A 22,485-nucleotide genomic window follows, 5' to 3' on the forward strand; every position below is an offset into this window, starting at 1 on the left:
TTGAATTAGTCTTTATAATGTTATATGAAAAGTTACTTTGGCACTTCGGTGATGGATTGTTGCTCTCAGAGGCTGATAATTCTGTCTGAAAAGTTAACCCTGAATAAAATAAAAAAACACATTTTGCAATATTATTCAACTTTGGTTGCTTGAAATTATGATGGATTACCTCTACCTCTGTTCAAATTTTCATAATTTACACCTTTTCATGCTCTCTCCCACAAGTTGTTCTCTATAAAACAAACATGAATTGAAGATTATCGGTATTACTCTGCTACAGTTTGAGGTGGTTAGGGGAGTTGTTGGGGCAACATACATTTGCAGGCAACTGCTCAATTTTTTCCTTGATTTACAGACTCCAGGATTCCAGGTATATCTTCAGATTTTGCTGGTTTTATGTCTCTCTTATAAAAGTGAGGTGTGTAAAAGAGTTGTCTTATTTCAACAACACATTGTATTTCCCCCCCTCAGTGCATTAGCTTTATCTGCTTTGAAAAGAGTTAGGCAGCATGGTTTCTTCGTTTCTATTCCTGCCTTACCTCTGTTAATGCTAACTGGGCCTGGGATGCACACTTGCGGCATTATCTTTCCTTTTTCCTTTGGAAAGAATTCGTCTCACAGGTATCAGTGCGATTACTGCATGTGTATCAGAAGACAAAATTTAGCCTTGTGACTTGAGTTTGTTTGCATCAGGTTTAGCTGAAGAATGCTGTACAGGGAATTGTTCATCATACTAGGCAAATACTGTAATTGCTAGATTACAGACAAGAGCCCCACAGCAACAGCACTCAGCAAAGCAGTCTGAGCTTTGCATATTTAGATTTTTTCAGCTGCTGAATTCAAAGTCTGAGACAGTCAGTGATTGTTCTCTTTTGGGACAGTTAAAGATAGAATACAAGATCTTAATTATGTCCAGCCCAATCCAGCTTAGGCTAATTTACTACTGCTCATTTGGGGCAGTCCTTTTCTTTGTTTTATGGAAGGAAACATCTTTCAGTACATTTTCTGCCTCAAATGTTTACCTCACCTTTTAAAATTCCTATTTGATCATATGAACATCTAATGAAAGTACTAATCTGTTTTGACTTTATGACTCCTAGAATGTGTAAAATAACTGTCACAAAGGTATAACCATTACTATATTTCAGTTAATAAAGCATTGAATGATACATGAGAAAGCGGCTGGTTTTCGAGATTCAGATTAAGCCTGGCATCCTAAGAAGAGTGTTCTCATTTAGCTGAACTCTAAATTTATAAAAAAGTGTCTCAAAAAGTTGGAGAGGTGGGAAAAAAGCAAGACATTTTAAATCTCTGTAGTCAATATTATATATAATATAATATATATATATAATATATATATAATATATATATATATATAATATATATATATATTATATAATATAATATATAATAATATATATATACTGCAGTCAGTTTACTATAACAGCCCTGTTAAAGTTGTGCATGGTTTTTGTTGTTTTATGTTGTTAATGTTTTTGAGGAAAACTGTGTTATAGGATGTAGGGAGTGTTAATGTAAAACCAGTCAACTGGATCACCTAATTAACCTAGCAGGTGTTACTGAATCAAGCTACTGCAGCCTGATGAAAAGGAAGCAAAAAAATTTACATGGTGCTTGAATGGAACCAGGAAGAGCTAAACACAGATTAAAAGATAAGACAAAAAAGCCTCTCTTGATATATTAAGAAAATAACTCACCAGACATATTGAAGATATACAGATGCTATCATTTCATCATTTTTAAGATTTAGGTTTTCTCGAGTAGGTTTTTAATTACAGGAAAAGCATCAAGGCTGTGAATCTAAGACTTGTCTCAAACATGTATATATTTATAATATATATATTCTTTCAAAAGACCACCGAAGTTTTTAAAAAATAAAGAAAAAGTAAAAAGGATGTCAAGTCTTTCATGCAGTATTCTTGTGGTTTTGGCCAACTTTAATGACCTGGGAGATCTGAAAAAAATTTTTCCCCCCTGCCTCCCATCTTGTAGTTTATGTGATGTTTTGGCATGAAGTAATCTAGACTGTATCTTACTGGAGCTTCTCTTTCACAGCATATAAAACTCAGTCAAAATAAATTTTGCTAACCTATTCCTGTTCAGTAGTCCTTGGGTGGACTACTTGGGTGGAGTCCAGCATCTTGAGAACTGCTTCCATGCCTATGAAATTTCTCTCCATCATCTCGTCATATTGCCCTCATAAGGGTATCTTTTCTGTCTCACTGAATCCCAAAATAATCGTGATTAATAAGTGCCTTTGAGTTTGTTTATAAACTTAGAAAGCAGATTCCACCCATTTGCATGTGAGATGGAAATAGGATGACAGTCTACCCTGGTCAGCACAGATCCACGATAAAATTATCACAGCAAACTGCAATAGAGTATCATCTGAGGATCATTTCTGAATAGTTCAACAGTAGAAGAATACCTTCATTTATACATTGAATCTAAGCTCTCCTTTGTTTTGAGAAGTATTTCACAGTTCTGCAGTGCAAAGACTCTTAAGGTATAAACATACTGGTAGAGAAGTTCCTTCAAACTTGCATGTTCTGCTTTCTGTCAATAAAACTTTTAAACCACTCATTATTTTAAGCAATTTCAGATATATTAGGAGATACAGAGAACAGAGCATCATAACTGTTTTCAGTTTTTAACCTTGAAGAGCAATCTGGGTGTGTTTTACACAGTGGCAATCAGCCCAGTCAATATCCTTGTGCTAACAAAAATCTCTTGGAAGAAAATGGCTGTCAGGCAGAATAAACTACTTTATGGAAACTTATTATTTAAAACATGATCTATACTAATGTTTACAGTGACAGGAATTTATGGCTCACATAGTCAGTTAATCTCTTTCCTTTCAAAAAGCTATGCAATTAATTATATAATTCAGGGGGCTGTTACTTATTTTCTTACAAGAGAAAGTATAGATCAGCAGTGATGATTTTGTCTAAGCTTCAGGCAGAAGAAATATATATATATATTTTGCATCAAAAACCTTCATTCTTGCTGATGCACTGAAAACTCTTATTGAAATATATTCAAAATGACCTATTAAATCATCTCTATGTATCCCATGTAGCTCTGCTTACAAGTGATCTAAAGATGAAAAAGCTAATAAGCTTATGCTCATATATTAACTGCAAAGTATAAGACATAAAGATAGAAGTTCATACATACTAATGACTTGTTTATTGCTTCATGGATGATCCATTTAGATGAAGGGGTGAAGGGAGGAGTTGTAATCTAAAGTTCCCTTTTATTTTAGTTGTGAGGAATATAAATGATCCTAATGAAAATGCTCAAACACTGCCAAAAATACAGTCTACTTAATCAAGCTGAACTCTACAGTTTGCACTCCAGAAAATAAAGATAGCACAAAGAAAATGTCTAGTTTTTCAGACTGGGGAAGAAAGAGTAGTTTGCTGGACACAGATGTAAGAATGGAAAAAACCTATCTGTACAGGAAGTGTAGTGGAGAACTGGGACAGGTAGCACAGAGAGGCAGTGGGTGCCCCATCCATGGAGACATTCAAGATCAGGCTGGAAAGGGCTCTGAGCAAACCGACTGAGCTTTAGGTGTCCCTGTTCCTTGCAGGGGAGTTGGGATAAGTGACCTTTGAGGGTTCCTTCCATCCAGACTCTCACTGTTGTTTGCATCTTTATTGTTTGCCTATTAGTATTGGCTTCCACATGTTGTTGATGTTTGTGTTCTTCTTTTTGTTATACCTCTTTACCACTCTCCTATCTTTTTCATTTTTAACATATTTTAACATATTTAACATTTTAACATATTTTAACATATCTTGATTCTAGTGAAAATGTCATGAAACCATTCTAGGCCATTTAAGGCTGGTTTCTTATGCATGTAATTTCTGACTGGCATATCTGGTTAAATTTTAATTTTGAAAAGTTCCTTTTTTTATGCTATAGCTTTATTTGGATTTTTTGGGGGATCAGTTTGTAACTTTGTGGCAGTTTGAAAATAATACTGTCTAAAATAATGTACAACCAAAATAGATGTTGACATGGTATCTATACCACTCTATTTATATCAGGACTATTGTAAGATATTTTCTTATTCGTAATTGAAAGGCTCTGATGAGAGCACTATATTGAAGGTTAAATGAGTACTAATATAGTAAAAGCATCAACACATGATATTTTCCTTAACACTGATGAGTACATGTCAGTTGAATGATTGCTTAAAAGTAGGAAAGCCTTTTCTTGGGGCTTCTACAATTTCCATTTAGCATACTGCAATACTTGTTCATGTATAGTTGTTTAATTTCTTATGTATTTGTGAATACACACAAGTGAAACACAAATTGTGTTGGCACCACTGGATTAAATTAATCTTTTTTCCTCTATTAAAGATGACAAAGAACAGCAATACAGGAAATAAATACTTGTGGGAGCAGATTTATTTCCCAAGTGAGAGAAGGTCTGTGTACTTTCAAGAATGGCAAAGATCATAGCCCAAACAAGAATAAGGGAAAAGAGGAATAATAGAAAAGCCAAGCTAGATAGATATATAGATATCTAGTCGTACTACTTTGTTTCTGGCTAGTCAGTACCTCTTTTTATATTTATTGTTGGGTTAATACAGGATGCAGAAGTCACATTTATGTAAAGGAAGCAGAAAAAGCAAAAACTGTGGAGGTTGCAGGGACAAAACATTTACATTTTCTTTAGAATGCCATTTTGTCTTAGGCAGCCCACAGGAAACAGAGGAAGAACAATAGATAATCTTGCAGCATGTTCACTACTTCAAGTTTCAAATGTGAATTCAATACACTAGCCTTTGGAGTCACAGTGTCTTGCTTGGTTGACATTCTGATTGCCAGTGTTTTATTATTTAGATCTATTATAAATTATTAGGCCAAAGAGCTTCTCTTAAAGCTTCAATTTGAAAATTTTAAATTATCTACTCTCTTTTCCTTATTTAAGTTGATGTTTTAATAGCTTCCTTCTGTTCATGTAATTTACTCATTTCTATGGGAGAATCATAAACCATGATGCTTTTTCTTCTCTTTGATAAATTATGATTTATGAAGCATGTATAATTAACACTGTAAAACTACAAATTATAGTGTTTTATTTGCTTATAAGGCACTCCCCATTTTTTAATATGTTTTTATATGGAAGTATACATTTATTTTACAGGTTGTACCTTGGCCTAAGTGAGCAAATGAAATGTTGCTTTAAACAAAAAACAAACAAAAAAGAGTTACACATTCTGTAGGAGAATGCTAAAATACGCATTCAAAAGAATCAAGTTCCCATAAATCCAATTTGCATTTTATCTAATAGATTCTATGTAAAAATAGGAAATACACTTTTAAGTACATTTCTCCTCAGAGTTCTGACAAAGGCTACACAATCAACTCTCTAATCTGAAGAAGCTGCTCTTTAATAGCACACTGCAAAATGGATCCTGAATGAAACCTTCAGGCCTCGCCTAAAAGCAAATTTTTAACAGCAGGCATAAATTAAAGAACTGAGTGATCCCATTTTGATTTGTAGAGAATTATAATCAATTTTGAGAGATAAATGGAAAATAAACAGAATTCTGGGGAAGAACATTTTTACTGTCTGTGGAATCTGATACACATGAGAACTTCGCATGAATTTGATTTAGCGAGTAGCCACCAACATTTTCAAAGGAGAAAATTACAACTATGAAGAAAGGACATAGTTCAAAATCAGTTTATGTAAACATGCAAGGATGTGTGCTGAGGTTGGTTCTTGCCTTCCCTGGGGCTTCTATTATCAGTTACATGGTGGAGGTGCTATGCTGCCTTGCTGAATTAGAAATGTGTGTCTGTGTGGCTAGAAGTGGTAGGGAAAGTAAGATTCAGATCTGATGCATGTTAGTGCATGTTTTACAAGGTGCTCAGTGTTCAACAAGCCTATGCTGCCATGTACCTTCGGTATGGCTCAGAACTGGTCACTTAACATTTACTAGATGTTTTCTTCTTTAATGAGTCCATAATTGACCTGAATTGTGAGGACCAAGTTTGTTTACAAAGCTGTGCTAGCTTCTTCCAAACACACACAGAAAATTAAGGTTTGTGAATAACTTCCCAAGGCACATTTGTAAGGAGCTTATGGGGTATGAGTGAGTGTGTGTGCACTGGGGATGTTACCAAAAGTGGGTGAAGCACGCAACTTGTCACTTTGGTATTACAATGTGGAAACTATTTTTCTGTTATTGATGACATTGAGATATTGTTCTTCTCCAGTGAGTGTTAGGCTATCTAAGAGGTGGTCTATCCTGGCAGTGGGAATGCTTGTGGTCTTTTATGTACGATGCCTGAAGGAATATCTTGAGATTTGAGCTGATGGAGCCTTATATGGCCAAGATCTGTGAAATACACAATAAAGGAAGCAATATGATCCAAATAGAGTTGTATGCCAAATCTTTTAACACGCACTGTCAATAGGAAGAAAAACAATGAAAATAATTGTAGTCATGTAAATTTGAAACAGATGTGTCATTTTCACAGAATCACATTTTGCTTCAGTGACCTGAGTAGAATATTAATAAGGCTGCCTCTCAGTACCATGATGTGATAAAAACATTCTCACAAGGTAATTATAAATTGCCTATACAATTTAGCTAATATAAGATTGACATTTTAAGTTCAAATTGCTGAACTTCTATACCATATATGAGCTGCACAGGATTCCAAGAGTTAATATTTCCTATAATCACTCTTTTTTTTTTTTCTTTTTCTTTTTTCTCTTTTCTTTTTTCTTTTTCCTTTTTTAAAGGGCAAGTATAACTGAAAGTTGTTTTGAACAAATATTGTAAGGTTTTGCTCCACTGCTATTTTCACTGTCATGGATTTTTATATGTTTTTGTAATTGCTGCTTAGTTGAAGAGACTAGAATTCCTAATGCATGCATTGTTTTTTCAGATATTCAATTCTTGCTTTTGTTGATATCTTTCTTTATAACATTAGAATTTTTAAAAATTAAATAATTATGGGAGGGCCTCTAGCAGCCTTCTAATGTGCGTACAACTATTGTTTTAGTAATAGTAATAGTAACAGTAACAGTAATAGTAATAGTAATAGTCTTGTGCGGGTTGGAAGGGACCTTAGAGATCATCGAGTCCAACTCCCGGGATTCAAGCCTCTGTGCTGCAGAGCGGCACTTCTACCACTTGCGCCACAGGGGGGATTCGAACCCCTGGCCCTGGTGTTGCAAGGCGGCATTCCTACCACTTGCGCCACCGGGGCACACTATTTTAGATACAAAACCCTTGAGTTTTAGAGCAATGAAACCCTGTGATCTACTGGTAGATGAACAAATATTCTGCCTCCACAGGGCAGATTCTGGCCTATTTGAAGATTTGATTGACAAAGTCACCTGAGAAGAAGTTCTGAAAGACAAAGAGTAAAGAGAAGTTGGACATTCATCAGGAATTAAATATAAAAAGCACGGTAGCAGACTGTCCTGATGTGCTGAGACTAGAGCCAGTGAAGTTGAAAACCAGCCTGAGCACCCAGATATACTAAGGGAGCTGGTAAATGTGATGCAAGGCCTCTTCCAATAATTTTTGTTGGTTGTGGCAAGTAAGAGAACTCCCTAAAGACTGGAAGATGGGGCCCTGGACAGGCTGGTCTAGTATTAAACATGGAGGTTGGTGGCCCTGCCTGAGGTAGAGCAGTTGGACCTTGATGATTCTTGAGGTCCCTTCCAACCCAAGCCATTCTATGATTCTATGGTTCTGTCTTCTAGAAGAGTAGGAAGAAGGGCCAAAGGATGTACAAGCTGATTGCCCTCACATTATTCCCTGGGGTGGTGACTGAACAGCTCATTCTAGAAATAGCATCCAGGCAAGTGAAGGACAAGATAACTGTCAGAACTAATCAACATGGATTCACTGTGGGTAAGTCATGCTAACCAGCCATAGACAGACTTCTATAAGGAAATGACCAGCCTGTTAGATTCTATCCCTTCATCCTGGTTACTAATGAAAATGTTGAACAAGACCAGATATAGTACCAACTCCTGGGGAACACCACTAGTTACAGACCTCCAACCAGGCTCTGTCACAACCCTCTGAACTCTGACAGTAAGCTAGTTCTCAGTCCACCTCACCGTCCATTCGTCTATCCCACGCTTCCTAAACTTCACTACAAGGATGTTTTGGGAGACAGTGTCAACAGGCTGTCAGGCCTACAGGTTCAAGCTTAGCCAGCCTCAGAAGTTGGAGTTCTTAACTGTTTCACTAAAAAGTAAGTACAACTTCCCATCTATTTTAGATGTGGGTTACCTTCAAAACACACGAATGATTCCTGGAAGACATGAATGAGATCAAAGGTGCCTTTGGACAGTTTAAACCTATTACTTTCATAACTCTAATGCAGGTTTCTAGACCCAAAAATCCATTGATATATCTATGCATTGTGTTGCTTACTCAAATTTTTGTTTGAAATAATCTGTGAAGAAGGCAAAAATTATGAGAGCTGCTCTGAAAGTAAGACCTCTCATTTTATTATACTGACCCATGGTATCAGAAGCAGATGTTGGTGGTATGGCAGTAGAGGTTGCACCTTCCCATCAATATTCTGTGTTATATTTTGTTGCTGTGTGACAGACGGTAGCAGAGGGGCAGTCTGATAAAACAGTGTCAAACATGGAAATGTGTATAAAGAAAAGGTGTGGAAATCAATTTCTCTATGTGGAAAAAAGGCACACATTGACATTCACTGATGTTTGCTGAACATATATTGAGACAAAAAGGTGGATGTGATCACAGTGAGGGGGTGGGTGGTGCATTTCAGCAGTTGTGACAGTGACAGTAGTTCATCTCTGCTGGTACAGATTTTGATGAGCATGGCATACAGACTCTTCTTTTGTGCTAGTGAAAATGTACAGCCAATGGTGGTGACTGTTGAAAAGTAGTGTTCTGTAGCTGAGAATGTGCTCTTTATATCTCTTGCAGATTCCACAGATGTAAAAAGGAGACATTACATTCAGAATTACCTACAATTTTTTAATGTTTTTAGTTGCTTTTCTTTTTCTTATCCTTGATCATTTCACGGATCAGGCTTAAGGAAGGACTAAACAGTTTGTCAGTGTAACTGGCAGGAGAAAACTGTGGGAACAAACATTTGACAGTGGGTGCGAAGTGGTAATGATTCAAACCAGATCTGCTGCTGAGAAGACTCTCATGCAAGTTCTTTATGTAGCCAGTCTGTTATATTCCAGAGAAGAGAACATAAAAAAAATCTTGGAGAAAATGTCAGTTCTCAGTAAGATGAGAATTTTGTATTTATATTAGTTCAGTAGCAAATTAATGGCAACTTCAGTGAGCCTGGATTTATGGATTTCACTGATAATCTTTTCTGAATGCAGATACTGTATGGAGTAGTCAATAGGTACTTTCTTCCTCTTCTCAGATAGTACATTTACACTAATCTGGGATAAATGTGATTTAGCGTTAAAAGAAACTCATCCCACTTCTTTCAGTTCTGCTTTTGGCTGCATACGTCCAATGTTTCCCTTGAGTCAGATCCAATGAAAACCCCAAACAAACAAAAATTAGTTTTCCGTTAGATTGGATTGCTGAAATGACTCACCCTGCAGCTGTGGATTAGTTGCATCTGATGTGAAGGAGTGAAACAGCAACTGAGTCCAGGGAAGAGACCACCCCTGTAAGTGGCAGCTCAGCTTCTCCAAACATGCTGTCATCTTCCTGAAGAAGCAACCTCACCCTTCAGCCCACTTCCCTTTCCTCCTGTGGGAGCCTCTGTGTGGCTATAATGTGCAGCTGGAGAATGGATCTGTGGTATTACATGTCAAGATCGAGTTTACCAGATAATGACACAAGCTCATTTGTTGCCATAAGAGAAAGCAAAGGATAGTACAAGAGCTGGGCTTATTGATCAGGGCTGAAGTTAGGCTGATTTTCAAAACAGGAGTACTTGCTTAATGTGCATTGGAAGATCTAGACTTAGGATATAGATTTAAGGTATATTTAGCTAATTTAAAGCACACCATCTTCTGCACCATTCAGTTATGTCTAAGCTGGTATTCTTGTGATGTGATGAAAAGTAAATCTGAAGATTAAAGATTAAAAGAGTAATCTGGTCAAAAATTAAACTTGTGTAAAAGATTGTTGTTTTTTAATCAAATGACTCCCTTAATGACCTTCTTTATCTGAAAAGTAATAAGGTAAAGTAATATCTGAAAAGGTAATAATGGAGACAAACAAGCTCAGACCAAGCCATGTCTTTTTAGAGATATGCAGACAGTGAGTTAAATTCATCATTATATATGTCTTCTGTGGGCTGATGAAAGTAAGAAACTGTTAATCTGGTGCTTCCCTTATATCTCAACTGCTCGACAGAAAACAGATGTATGATATTCACCTCTCTAATCTGGAGAGAATAAAGGAACTGGCTACTTCTTCCCTGCCCTTTTTTTTTTTTTTTTTTTTTTTTTTGGCACTTCTTTTTAGCTCTCTACTGCTAATTGATGATGGAAATGGAACAGTTCTAATAAACTCTCTGCTACTTATAAGTCTAGTTCAGTCAAAGATAGGGTATAGAAAAATATTTCCTGGCTAAGAAGATGTTCAAAAGAATGACTTTATAATAACTGCAGCTGTGAATATACATTTATGCTATTAAAAAAGGCAGACTGCTTTTCTTAATTGTTTAAATTATTTCTGAATTAGTTTAAGTTATTCTTTTTGGAGGGGAGATGAACTCATAAACCGGCAGTGAAAATATTCATCTTGAGAATTGAGAATACCAAGTAGTTATAAATTTTCTTGCCTTTTCCATCTGCCTGAAAGTTTCAGACCCCTGAGAATACAAAGAAGTAAAAAAAATCCATTGTACTCCCACCAGTTTAAAGACTTTTTCTTTGATAATATAGTGGATCTGAAGATCATTATCTTTCTGGAGCATGACACAAGGCTTTCTTCAGGAATAACATCCAAAGAATGAGTCCTAGGCATATGGTGAACTGGCAGTTCAAATTTCCAGTGGCAGGCAGGATGGGTAACACTCTGGTTCAGGAGTTTTGGCTATGGTGGATTTTATGATGTGTTTATGATGTGTTCTCTTTGGTGCTATTTGTGATCATGGCTGCTAAATGCTCCTAACAGTGCTGTATGTGAACCTAGAGCATAGAGGGAGGCCTCTCTTAAACAGAGGGAGGCCTCTCTTAAACAGACAATCATCTTTCTATCTATAGGCAGAAGCATTTTAATTCATTTTCTTTTCTTAGCACTTCCTTTAAAAGTTTTATATCTTATTTTTACTGAAGAGAGAAATACTCAACAGCATTTGGTGAAGTCATACTATACACATATTGTTTGAAGGCTGAGCCCCTGTAGTACACCAGATTCAGATTCAAAGACAAATTAGGGATAGGAAGGAGCTCCCTAAACACAAATATCCCAATTTATCTCCTCCTACTTCAGACAAGCTAGTATTAATGATGCTAGTAGACTCCAGCATAGATTATTTTTACCCACCACATACTTTGATGCACTGAATGATGCATATAAACAATTTTCTCAGTCCTGGGGTTAGAAAGCTTGTTCATACACTTTTCAGGATTTCCAGAAACAAACATCAGAAACAAAAATTAAACAAACAAACAAACAAACAAACAAACAACAACAACAAAAAAAAAAAAAAAAAAACAACTTCCTGAAATGCTTTCTTTGAGCCAAGATGACAAAATTTGTTTTGTGCCACTTTTACCATTATTTCAAATTTCTCATTTTAAACCAAAATGACACTTTAAGACAAAATATAAAAGAAAAGCTTTTGTATGAAACTTGCAGATACTTAATCAGAAAATGATTATGGCAAAAACATTTCACTTGCACTTTTTTAATTATTATTTTTATTTTTATTTTCATTGAAGCTATTAGCTAAATTAAATCCAACTTTTTGATTAAGCTGGGGTCTCTGAAGATCAATATTTTAGCAAAATTTAATATTTTTCTAAGTACTTCATGCCACTCCTTGGATAATCAATAAGGTACAAAGAGATATGTAACTATAGGAAAGCAGGCTGGTCAACCACTCTAGATCATCCTTGTTCTGGGAAGAAATGATTATCCTTTTCTTGGCAGGAATGCAGACTGGTTGGAGAGAAGACTGCAGTGCAGGTGTTCTGTCGCCTGTTGGAACAAAGGAGATTTGGGAAGATGACAGTCATGGCCTGAGAGGATTCTCTGCTCGCTGTCTCATCTGAGTGAAAAGATGAATAGAGGTCCTGTCCAAATGTCCTTGATTGTTATGTCCATAACATGCAATTTGGAGCAAGGTAACTTACCCTGTATTAGTGTAGCTTCTCTGATGGATTTTACCATTTGTCCTCCTCAAGGCTCTGTGGAAAGACTATTGCTAATACTCAAACTTTTAATCAAAGATTATCTGTGAAAACCTTTCTAGTATGAAGAAAATAGATTCAATATGTACAGTCCTTAAAATAAGAAAACTAAAAAGATAATTCATTCCATGACTTGACAAATTGATTCATAATATATATAATATACAAATACAAATGGATTACATTAGTTAACTTTATATGTTCATACAACTGTCTTACCGAGACCTGCAGTTTTTGTGCTGTGTTCTATTTTGTAGTTTAAACCATCCGGATTTTCAGGGCATGTGTTTATTCAAAAGTTGAAAATTTCTGGGTATTTTTGCACTGTTCTTTTTTTAAAAAAATTAATTTCATAGCAATTTTGTTGTGACCTCTTGAACCTTAAATCAACTAACACTGAAAACACATTCACAACTCAAAAGTATGAATAGATCTGTTGAAATAAGTAGGAAAGAGGTTTTAAGAGTTCATTGTCGGCCTTCCTCTGACCTTTAAGATATTCAGCTGCAGCAAAGTTGGATTATAAATATCTTAAGACAGATATAAATATCTTAAGACAGACATCTTTTCAGAAAATTACATTTATTATTTATACCAAACTTTTCTTATCAGCAAATTCTACTGAAAATGTGGTTTCTGTGGACAGAAGGAACTTCTGGATTTGAATCGGTGTATTTCTTTTTCTTTGAAGTTACAGAATTGATGATATTTATCTTTCTTGCTTTTGACTTCCATTGGTAAATTAATATAAGTGGAGCTCTCAAAAAATACTTCAGTGAAATTAGCAGAAATGTCAGAAAACCATTTTATTTTCTAAACAACCATCCCCTTGAAACATCTAATTATTTTTGTTTGTAGGCGTACTACAGTAAGACTTTTCTGAACTCCCACAGTTCTAGACTGTCTTCATTTCTGACCACCCAAGCAAACAATTCAGTGGAAATGCAATGTCAAAACATTTCTCCTTGATCTCTGTGAAAGGCTCTTTTTGTTGTCACAGTTTCAAGTTCCTCAGATGTAAATTTAGTAATTAAACAACAGACAATTAAGGCAGTTATAAAACCACAAAACCCAAACAAACAACAAAACACAAACTTTGAAATCACTTTGAAAAAGCAAGGAAAGCTGGGTCTTTTTCTAAATTAATTAATCATAGTAAAGGACTATATAATATGCAAATCTATTCATCATTATTTTCTGGAAAGAAATTACAAAAATATTTTACACAAAACATCATTTATTTATTTATTTAGTTAAATGCATGTATGATTTTTTTTTCTTTCCTAAACTTTTAAGAACAGATTGTCTATGGTGTTTAAAACAGACTATTTACTAATACAATAATAAAGTATAGATTATATAAAAGAGATACATAAGCTCTGTATAGAGAGTGAAATAGATGCAGAATCAGAATAATTTTCTTATTCATGTTAGTAGGCTTGGACAAAACCATACTGTTTCCTGCTTACATTGTGCTGTATTAGTTTGAAAGCTAGGCCTCTGAGCACTTTCACCAACAGCAATATGGTGCAATTGGCTTAATGAGCACTTCAATGAATCTCCGGTTTTTGAAATAGATGGCTGAGGAACTATGGAATAAGTATATTTCTAGCCTATTTATCCTCTCCTTCCCTTACCTCTCCTTTCCATTTTCTTGAGGGTTTTGATTTTCAACCAAGATTTTCTGCCCACATTTTTCTATGCAGTTATTTTTTTTTCTGAGCTTTTAAATCAGTCTGTTCATGTAGTTCTGAAGTCATTAACATATCCTTTTTTTTATTTTTATTTTTATTTTTATTTTTATTTTTATTTTTATTTTTATTTTTATTTTTATTTATTATTTTTTTAATGTTGGAAAACTTTGATAAAATTTCTAAAACTCTCTGTGGAAAAACTGGAGGAGACAGACCAGTTTGCTTACTAGCAGAGGAAAAAAAGATATTTTTACAACAACTTTGAATTGTTATTCTGCGATGACTGTACTAGCTGGAACATCATCCAAAAAGTCAGACATTCCCACAGACTAACCAGTAGTCAACTCTTCCCATAGGGTGCATTACCAAAATCTTTCCATGTTTACAAATTCTTTGGATCACATTCCACTTCTCCAGAAGTTACCTGACACCATTGCTGTCAAAAATTTAATAAACGAGTAGATTTGCATGTATTAGTCTGTCATTATGTATTCAGAAAAGTATATACCCCCAAACATTCTACAAAACAAAAGAAGGTGAAAAAGGTAGCATCGGAAAGAGAAATTCTCCCTGCTCAGTTTACTTCCCTGTATCAAAAGAAAGATAAAACAGAATTAAGTACACAAAAGATTTCTAGTACATAGGTAGGTATCAGGAACATCAGTTTGTGTAAGTTCTTTATGTATTGAAACCAAAAGAATGGATGTGTGGCTTTGGGGTAGATGATGGCTTTTGGATTATCGCAAACCACCATTCTGTAAACAGCTTTTTTTTTTTTTTTTTTTTTTTTTTTTATTCCTCCCTCTCATACCACGCACTTCCAGAGTTCCGCCAACTCTCGCTCACCTCTTACATACAGGAACCAGACATTCCCACTCACGATCCTTGAATTGCCCTAACAAATGCAAGCTCATATCTCTCTGATGTCAACGTGACCCTGTGGCGATAACCCCTAACTGCCTTCCCGAACAGCACGGATCGAAAGAAGTGAATTCTGCTTAGTTCTCGTATCTAATTCTAGCCTACTTCTGACTTCCTTCAACTGCACCACTCGCCTGTCGTCTGGGACACTTGCTAATTGTGTTACTTCATTAAATTTTTCTCCTGCAACACAAGTTCTGTTTGCTATTATTCTTTAGCCCTTAAAGTTCCCTTCTGTTGAATTAACAGATCTCTAGACTCTCACGCCATTACATATGCGGAATGACACAAACAATAATACTCCATCGCAACAATTATGCAATCCTAGCTGATCGCGCACTGTTGCAAATTATAGCCTCGATACTGTTCACTTCATGACTGAATGATGTCTTTAGCAGTGCGTGGTAGCAGCTGACGGATCTAAGACTGTCTGTCTCTAACACCTCTGTTGCCATATACGACTGCCTGTCTTTTAAAACAACGCGCTCATAAAACAGGAAAATGCGAATAAGAAGAATGTCGTAGTTGTGGTATATTTATGACTGTAATTAACAATATTTTATCTTATTATCTTATCTTATTCTTATTTAATTTATTTATTTACTTCTACTCTTATTTCTATTTATTGTGTAATTTAAGTTTACTTTTTCTGTGTAATCCTGTGCAACTGAGATGTTTAAGGGGAATGTTTGGTAGGAGGAAGAGAATCATGCTTTAGCATTTGGTTTAGCATTTTAAGATGTCCTTCCCCTAGTAATACTAAAGTTTTGCAGGCCGTTGTTCCTCAGTAGTAATAATTTTTATCTGAATTATTTTCAGTTTAGTTGTTTATTGAAAAATTTGTGGAATTTTCTAGGTTTGAGAGGTAGTAGCAGGACTCAGGTCACATATAGCTTCTTGTCATCAGCACCAATGAAACCATTGTCTCTTTTTCTCTTCAAAATTACTGTTGCTCTCTTTGTTGAAAACACCTCCATGTCCAGTAAATGAAGACCCAAGAAACTGTGCTCAGACACAGATAAAACTGTTGTCCCTTTTGCATATGAAAACATATGTGTTTTTGGGGGAATTACTGAAGTCACTCAGAAAGAATTAGCACATTTCCTCAACATTACCACTTTGTCCCTTCCCTTCCCTTCCCTTCCCTTTCCCTCCCAAAAACTCGGCACTTCCCTTCTCCTCTCTCTCCCTTCCTCGTTCCCTTCCCTGTTCCCTTCCCTATTCCCTCCCCTGACCCCTTCCCTGTTCCCTTCCCTTTTGTCCCTTCCTTCCCTTCCCTTCCCTTCCCTTCCCTTCCCTTCCCTTCCCTTCCCTTCCCAGCAGATGATAGCATGACATTTTGGTTACTTAATTCATTTCAACTTCTTTGATGCTATGGTTACTCTGTTAGCCAGGATTCTGACTATGGTGAATTAGAAATTGGTGGTCAGAATACCATATCCCTTGTAAGTATGGGGACAGCAGTATTTTTGGATCATATTTTAAATTGAGAAGATCTGTATGCCCATATATTTTTAAAATTTCTCTTGATATTTGATATTCGTGTTTCGTTTTCTTTAACAATTCTGTTTTATAAACAAAGTCAGGATAGAAAAACATGCCTCAAGTATATTGTTGGACTTTCCCGTGATTTATCCTCAACTGAGCAAATTGCATGAAGTGGTTGTTAAATTTATTCATTTATCAGAATTTATGCACAAATGAGGTTTGCTATTTTTTATTACTTTATCTAAGGTAATTCAAAGTCCATTGACTTAAATGGAATTCCTGTCAAGCTGAAAATTTACCCATTTGTTTTCTCAGTACAAAATACAGATTATCTCCTTCTGGCTGCTTAGTTTATAAGAACAAAAATAATTCTTATATGAATTAAAAGTTGAAACACATGGCTAAGAAAAATAATCTAGAAATTATCAGTATTCTGTAGAGAATGTAAAATGATTCTTTATTTCTTTTTAATGAATTTCCATTTTGGTAGCTCTTGAATTCTGGGGAAAATTGTGTCATTTTACAACTTCCTATTCCTTACATCACATTGTATTTTGTATAGATCCTTGATTTTCTTCTTTAGTTTAACTATCAATGATCTCTAAGGTCCCTTCCAACCCACACAAGACTGTGATACTATGATGATACTATGATCAGCTAACATAAGGAACTAAAGTGAAACATGCAAGTTTGAGCACTCAGCAGACTTTGGATCAGGCTGATTTACATCTGAAACAAATCTAAAGCTTTATGTATTCCACAGTATGTACTATACATACCTGCTGTATATACTTCTCCTGTTCCAGACAGACTGCTCAAGAGTAATAATTTTGGAATATTAATAAGGTTTTGGAAATGTGAGGAGTGAAAATGACAGTATGAATGAGTATCACTAAAGGAAAGACCACCTGACTTTGCAAAATATCTGGAACAATAAGTGTGCATGAAATTGACTTGCTCATTCTTCAAAATGTCCATGTCTGTATTGTAGTGGTGTTCTGAAACTTCAACATGACAAGAGAAGTATCAGCCATGCTTACAGTTTATCTTCTGATGTGCTTATCTCTCATTTGCAAGCTGCTTTCCTTGCTTTTTCAGGTGCCAAAATTCCAGCTGCCCAATATCCCACTGTGAAAATCTTCAATTTCCCCTGGCAGCTTTTATGAAGCAGTGAACATTATAATTGCAAGAACTTTATAGCAGATCTTAAATTGAAAATGTTAGGGACAATCTTAAACCAACTGAATAAAAACATAGGATTTGGCTGCTGTTTTGTTTAATCATGCTTATGCTCATATTTGCTTAATGGAGAACTCATTTTTCCTTAAAAAGATCTGAGATAATTGCTATGAATTTTCTCTGGAGTTAGTAGAATTCAGTCCTCAGCATTATTGAGATTATTTTCTACCAGTGGCCATAGACTTGTGATTTTCGTTTGGAAAAACAATAGCAACAGAACATAATATAGGGTTATTGACTGGAGGTATGGCAGAAATCAGAGAATACACCAGATTTCCCAGTTCCAGTTATATACTCAAGAATGCTCAAAAGGGATATAAAATTTGTGGAGGATCTTAATTCTTTTTATTTTATTTTTTATTTCTCTTTTTTATATCTCAGCTCTTCGTGCAGAAGAGTTGTCTCAAGTGATTATGGTCATCAGTTTTCTACAAACACAGAGAACTCTAAGTCTCTTATGAACTATTTGCACTAAATAGAAATTGGCTTTTATTACCGACCCAACAGTACAATTTCCATCATTGAATCTACATCTAATTGCATGGAAGCTCTTTGTGCTACACTTTTCATATGCCTGAAAAACAGAACTTTATTTTATTTTGTTACTCACTGTGTCCCACAGTGATTCTCAGAAACGTTTTGAAATTCACAAACTTTGGACATACGATGGCACTGTTGTGCCTATACTAAATCAGAGTAGTGATTAGATGCCCCTTACCATGTGTGTTTTGCCCGTTCAATCTTGAGAGAAGAAAGAAAATAAACCAACAAACCAACAAAAATACACCAGAAAGTATGTTTTACATTTTTTCAAATTTATGGGTTTTTTTTTTTTTGTTGTTGTTGTTGTTTGTTTTTTTAACAGTAATTCCTGGATTATGTCTCTTTCAGTGACTTCCAGCCTCATTTACCAGCTGACTTCTTGAACTTTTTTCCTTTATTAACAGTTAATTACTCTAGACACTGCTTTCTTTTCAGTGTATTTTCAAAAGTATGAAAGAGAAATTGATATATTTTTATGTTGTTTTGGTTATTTTCATCAATGTAACTTGTTTCCAGCAACTCACAGATGCTGATTTCAAAACCAACTTTTCTAAATACATTTTATCAGAACTTTGGGTCTGCAAATATATGTGCACACTCCACTGAGTCCTTTGTGGCCTTTGGTGCCTCCTTAAACTTCCAGTCTGATCACTTGCTCAAGAGTGATAAGAGAGACATATACTGAAGTAAGCCAGATAGGCAGCTTCCTGCCTCTTAAAGTTACTATGAATGGGACACCAAAGGTCAGAGTACCAAGGAAGGCGAAATGATAGGAAACTGAGTCCTTTCATTTTCCATCCAGCTGAAGAAAATTTCCAGTGAATTGTGTTTGTTTTGGAATTCTGGTTTAAAAAGTAACTTGAGCTTAAAAGAAGTTTGAGATTCAGAGTTCTCAGAAACTTTTGCTCTGTTATTTCAGTCAGTTCATGTGATTTCTGGTTTGCAGTGTCAACAATGTTAACAGATTAAGATGGCTCAATTTGTAGCATTTTGTTTTTTACTTCTCTCCAGGAAAAGAAGAGGCAAGTATATTTACATAGTTTACTTCCTATTTAGTTCCATGGAAACAACAACAGATACAAAGGGCACAATAACACTGTTAGAGCAAAGTCTCAGCTACAAAACACTATTTTTGAGCACCGTCACCACCATAAGCTATGGTTTTTCACCAATGATGACAAGAAAAGAGTCTGCATACCACACTTTTAAATATTTGCACCATCAAAGGTGACCCACTGTTTCATGGCTGCTAAGATAGTGTGGTTGCTAGGAAAATGTTGCAAATGCAGTTCATCTTTCATAGGTGCAAAGAGATGGAATTTGGAAGGTACCAGATCTGGACTATATCGTGAGTGTGGTCAACATCATGACATAGTGATCATAGCTGGTGGAACTTATGAAATCCAGAATGTATGAGGAGCAGCTACTTAAGAAGGGGGTAAAGATACAGAGTTCTATAGTGGACAGGAGCCATCCATCTTGTATGATTTTGCAAGATGCCAATGAACAGGTGCCTGAATAGAAACATGAATGATGAATGAAGCTGATCTCTCTGCAGCAATGTCCATTTTTGAATGATGTGATCAAAGATATAAAGATGAACATATCTAGAAAAGAGTCACAGAATTGATTATTGAGGTAGGAAATAGCTTGTAAGTACAACACAGGCACTTTGGCATTGTCTAGATAATACATACAGAAGAAAATAAACAATTCTGCAAAAAAGGAAGGATTTGACTGATTTGGTTAATTTGTGCAGTCACTAATAATCCAGTTGTTAGTATAAAAAATGCTTAACTCTTTTCACTCACATTTTTCAGGTATGCTTGGATTTATCTAGGTTGGATCTCCAGCGTAGGTTTTAATGAGTACTGACAGTAGCAGTAGTGGGTGCAGTATATTATCTGAGTAGAAGATCTAAAATAGAGAAAATGGCATACCATCTAGAACCTGTATCAACTATCATTGTGGAGAGGTTCTATGCTTTTCAAGAAGTGAATCATAGAATCACAAGGTTGGAAAGGACCTATAAGAGCATCTAGTCCAACTGTCCTCCCCTTACCATACCTACAGAAAACCCCTAAACCATATCTACTAGCTCCCTATCCATATGCTTCTTGAACACTGCCAGGGATGGCGACTCCACAACCTCCTTGGGCAGGCTATTCCAGTGTCTGACCACTCTCTGAGAAACAAAGTTCCTTCTTATGTCCAGTCTAAACCTCATCTGATACAACTTGTGGCCATTTCCTCAGGTCCTGTTTGTTGCCTGGGAGAAGAGGCCAAGCCCCTCCTCATCACAGTCTCCCTTCGGGAAGTTGTAAAGTGCAATGAGGTCTCCCCTGACCTCCTCTTCTCCAAGCTAAACAAACCCAGCTCCCTGAGCTGCTCTTCATAAGACTTGTGCTCCAGACCCCTCACAAGTTTTGTTGCCCTTCTCTGGACACATTCCAGGGCCTCAATGTCTTTCTTGTAGTGAGGAGCCCAAAACTGAACACAGTACTCAAGATGCGGCCTCACCAGAGCTGAGTACAGAGGGATGTTCACCTCTCTGCTCCTGCTGACCACACTATTTTTTACACAGGCCAGGATGCTGTTGACCTACTTGGCCACCTGGGCACACTGTCAACTCATGTTCAGCTAAGCATCGACCAACACCCCCAGGTCCCTTTCCCCTTCACAGTCATCCAGCCACTCTGCTTCAAGTCTATAGCGCTGCATAGGGTTATTGTGGCCAAAGTGCAGGACCTGGCACTTGGCTTTGTTGAACCTCATCCCATTAATCTCAGCCCAGCGATTCAGCCTATCCAGATCCCTTTGGAGGGCCTCCATATCCTCAGGCAGATCAGCACCACCTCCCAACTTGGTGCCATCTGCAAAAGTGCTGAAAGAAGAATTAATAACTCCCAGTGTACAGTCCATCCAACATGGAGCTCATGCTGATCATTATTTAGGGTGGATAAGATCCTTAAAAATCATCAAAGCCAATCTCCATCCTAGTACATCCTAATACTGTCACTAAATAATTTCTTTAAACATCTCTGAGGATAGAGACTCCACCACTTCTCTGGCAGACAACTCCAGTGCCTGGTGACCATTTTCTGGCTAAGAAATTCTTCCCGATATCCAATCTAGACTTCCTATGGAACAAATCAACACCAGTTCCTCATGTCACTCTGCTCCTAAATCTGAATAGCAGAAGTAGTGTAGTAGTGTAGCATCCATATGGCGGAGATTTGTCTGAATCTTTACTCACTGAACTATTTGTTTTACAATGATGACTTCTGCTTTACATATCAAATTCCAACAGTACATAAAACAAAAACAAATAAGCCAAGCTCAAACACCTGTCGCTCAATTATACAGTTTGAGATTTTTTCTTAAGAAATTTTTGTCATCTGTCTGTGTGGTGTTGTTGTTGGTTTTTTTTTTGTTCATGCTATTTAGTTTGTTGTAATCTTATGTATGCATACTGTTGTCTTTAAGACCTAAGGAGAAGGCACTAGAATTGTTTCTCAGATATGGCAACATTCTTAAATATATTTTGTTTGATATTTAATCTCCTGCAGCTGCTATGATGTTGAATACTTTTTGCTGCCTAATCTTTGTTTCTTTTTCCTTATTGATCTGAGCAACCTTTTCCAATGTACCTAAAACTTTGAAATTTCACTACATGCAAATAAATTATTTTAGTTTTCTACTTCAGCTCTGTGGAGGATATATTTTTATTACTCAGATGATGTAGTTTTCCTGCCATTGTTTTAAGAGTGCAATCATGTAGATTTTAAAAGTTGTCTTAATTTCTCTGATTTTGCTTCAGTTATAAAAAGAGTGTACTGGTGCAGAAACAAAACAGTTTTTCAAAAACTCTACAAGTGAACTTCCTTTCCTAGACTTCCTAGCCCTGTCAAAGAAAGAAGTCTGCTTTAGTATACATAGCACTTGTTTTGGTTGGACTTGTTTCCTTTCATTGTCTCTTTGTAGGGTTTCAAAGCCAAATTTACACTATTTCTTTCCATTTAGGTTATGCTCTTCGATAATCATTCTTAAATTTGTGGAAATAAAACTTAATCATCCTGTGATTTTTTTTACTTATGTGGTCAGTAATATCACTAACTAGCTTCCTGTAGCTTTTAGAGATTAGTTAGTATCACAGAGCTTATCACTGCATACAAACTGCCCAAATTAACTTAACTCAGTAGCTTCTATA

Source organism: Coturnix japonica, chromosome 2 (assembly GCF_001577835.2).
Source record: "Coturnix japonica isolate 7356 chromosome 2, Coturnix japonica 2.1, whole genome shotgun sequence".
Taxonomy (NCBI): domain Eukaryota; kingdom Metazoa; phylum Chordata; class Aves; order Galliformes; family Phasianidae; genus Coturnix; species Coturnix japonica.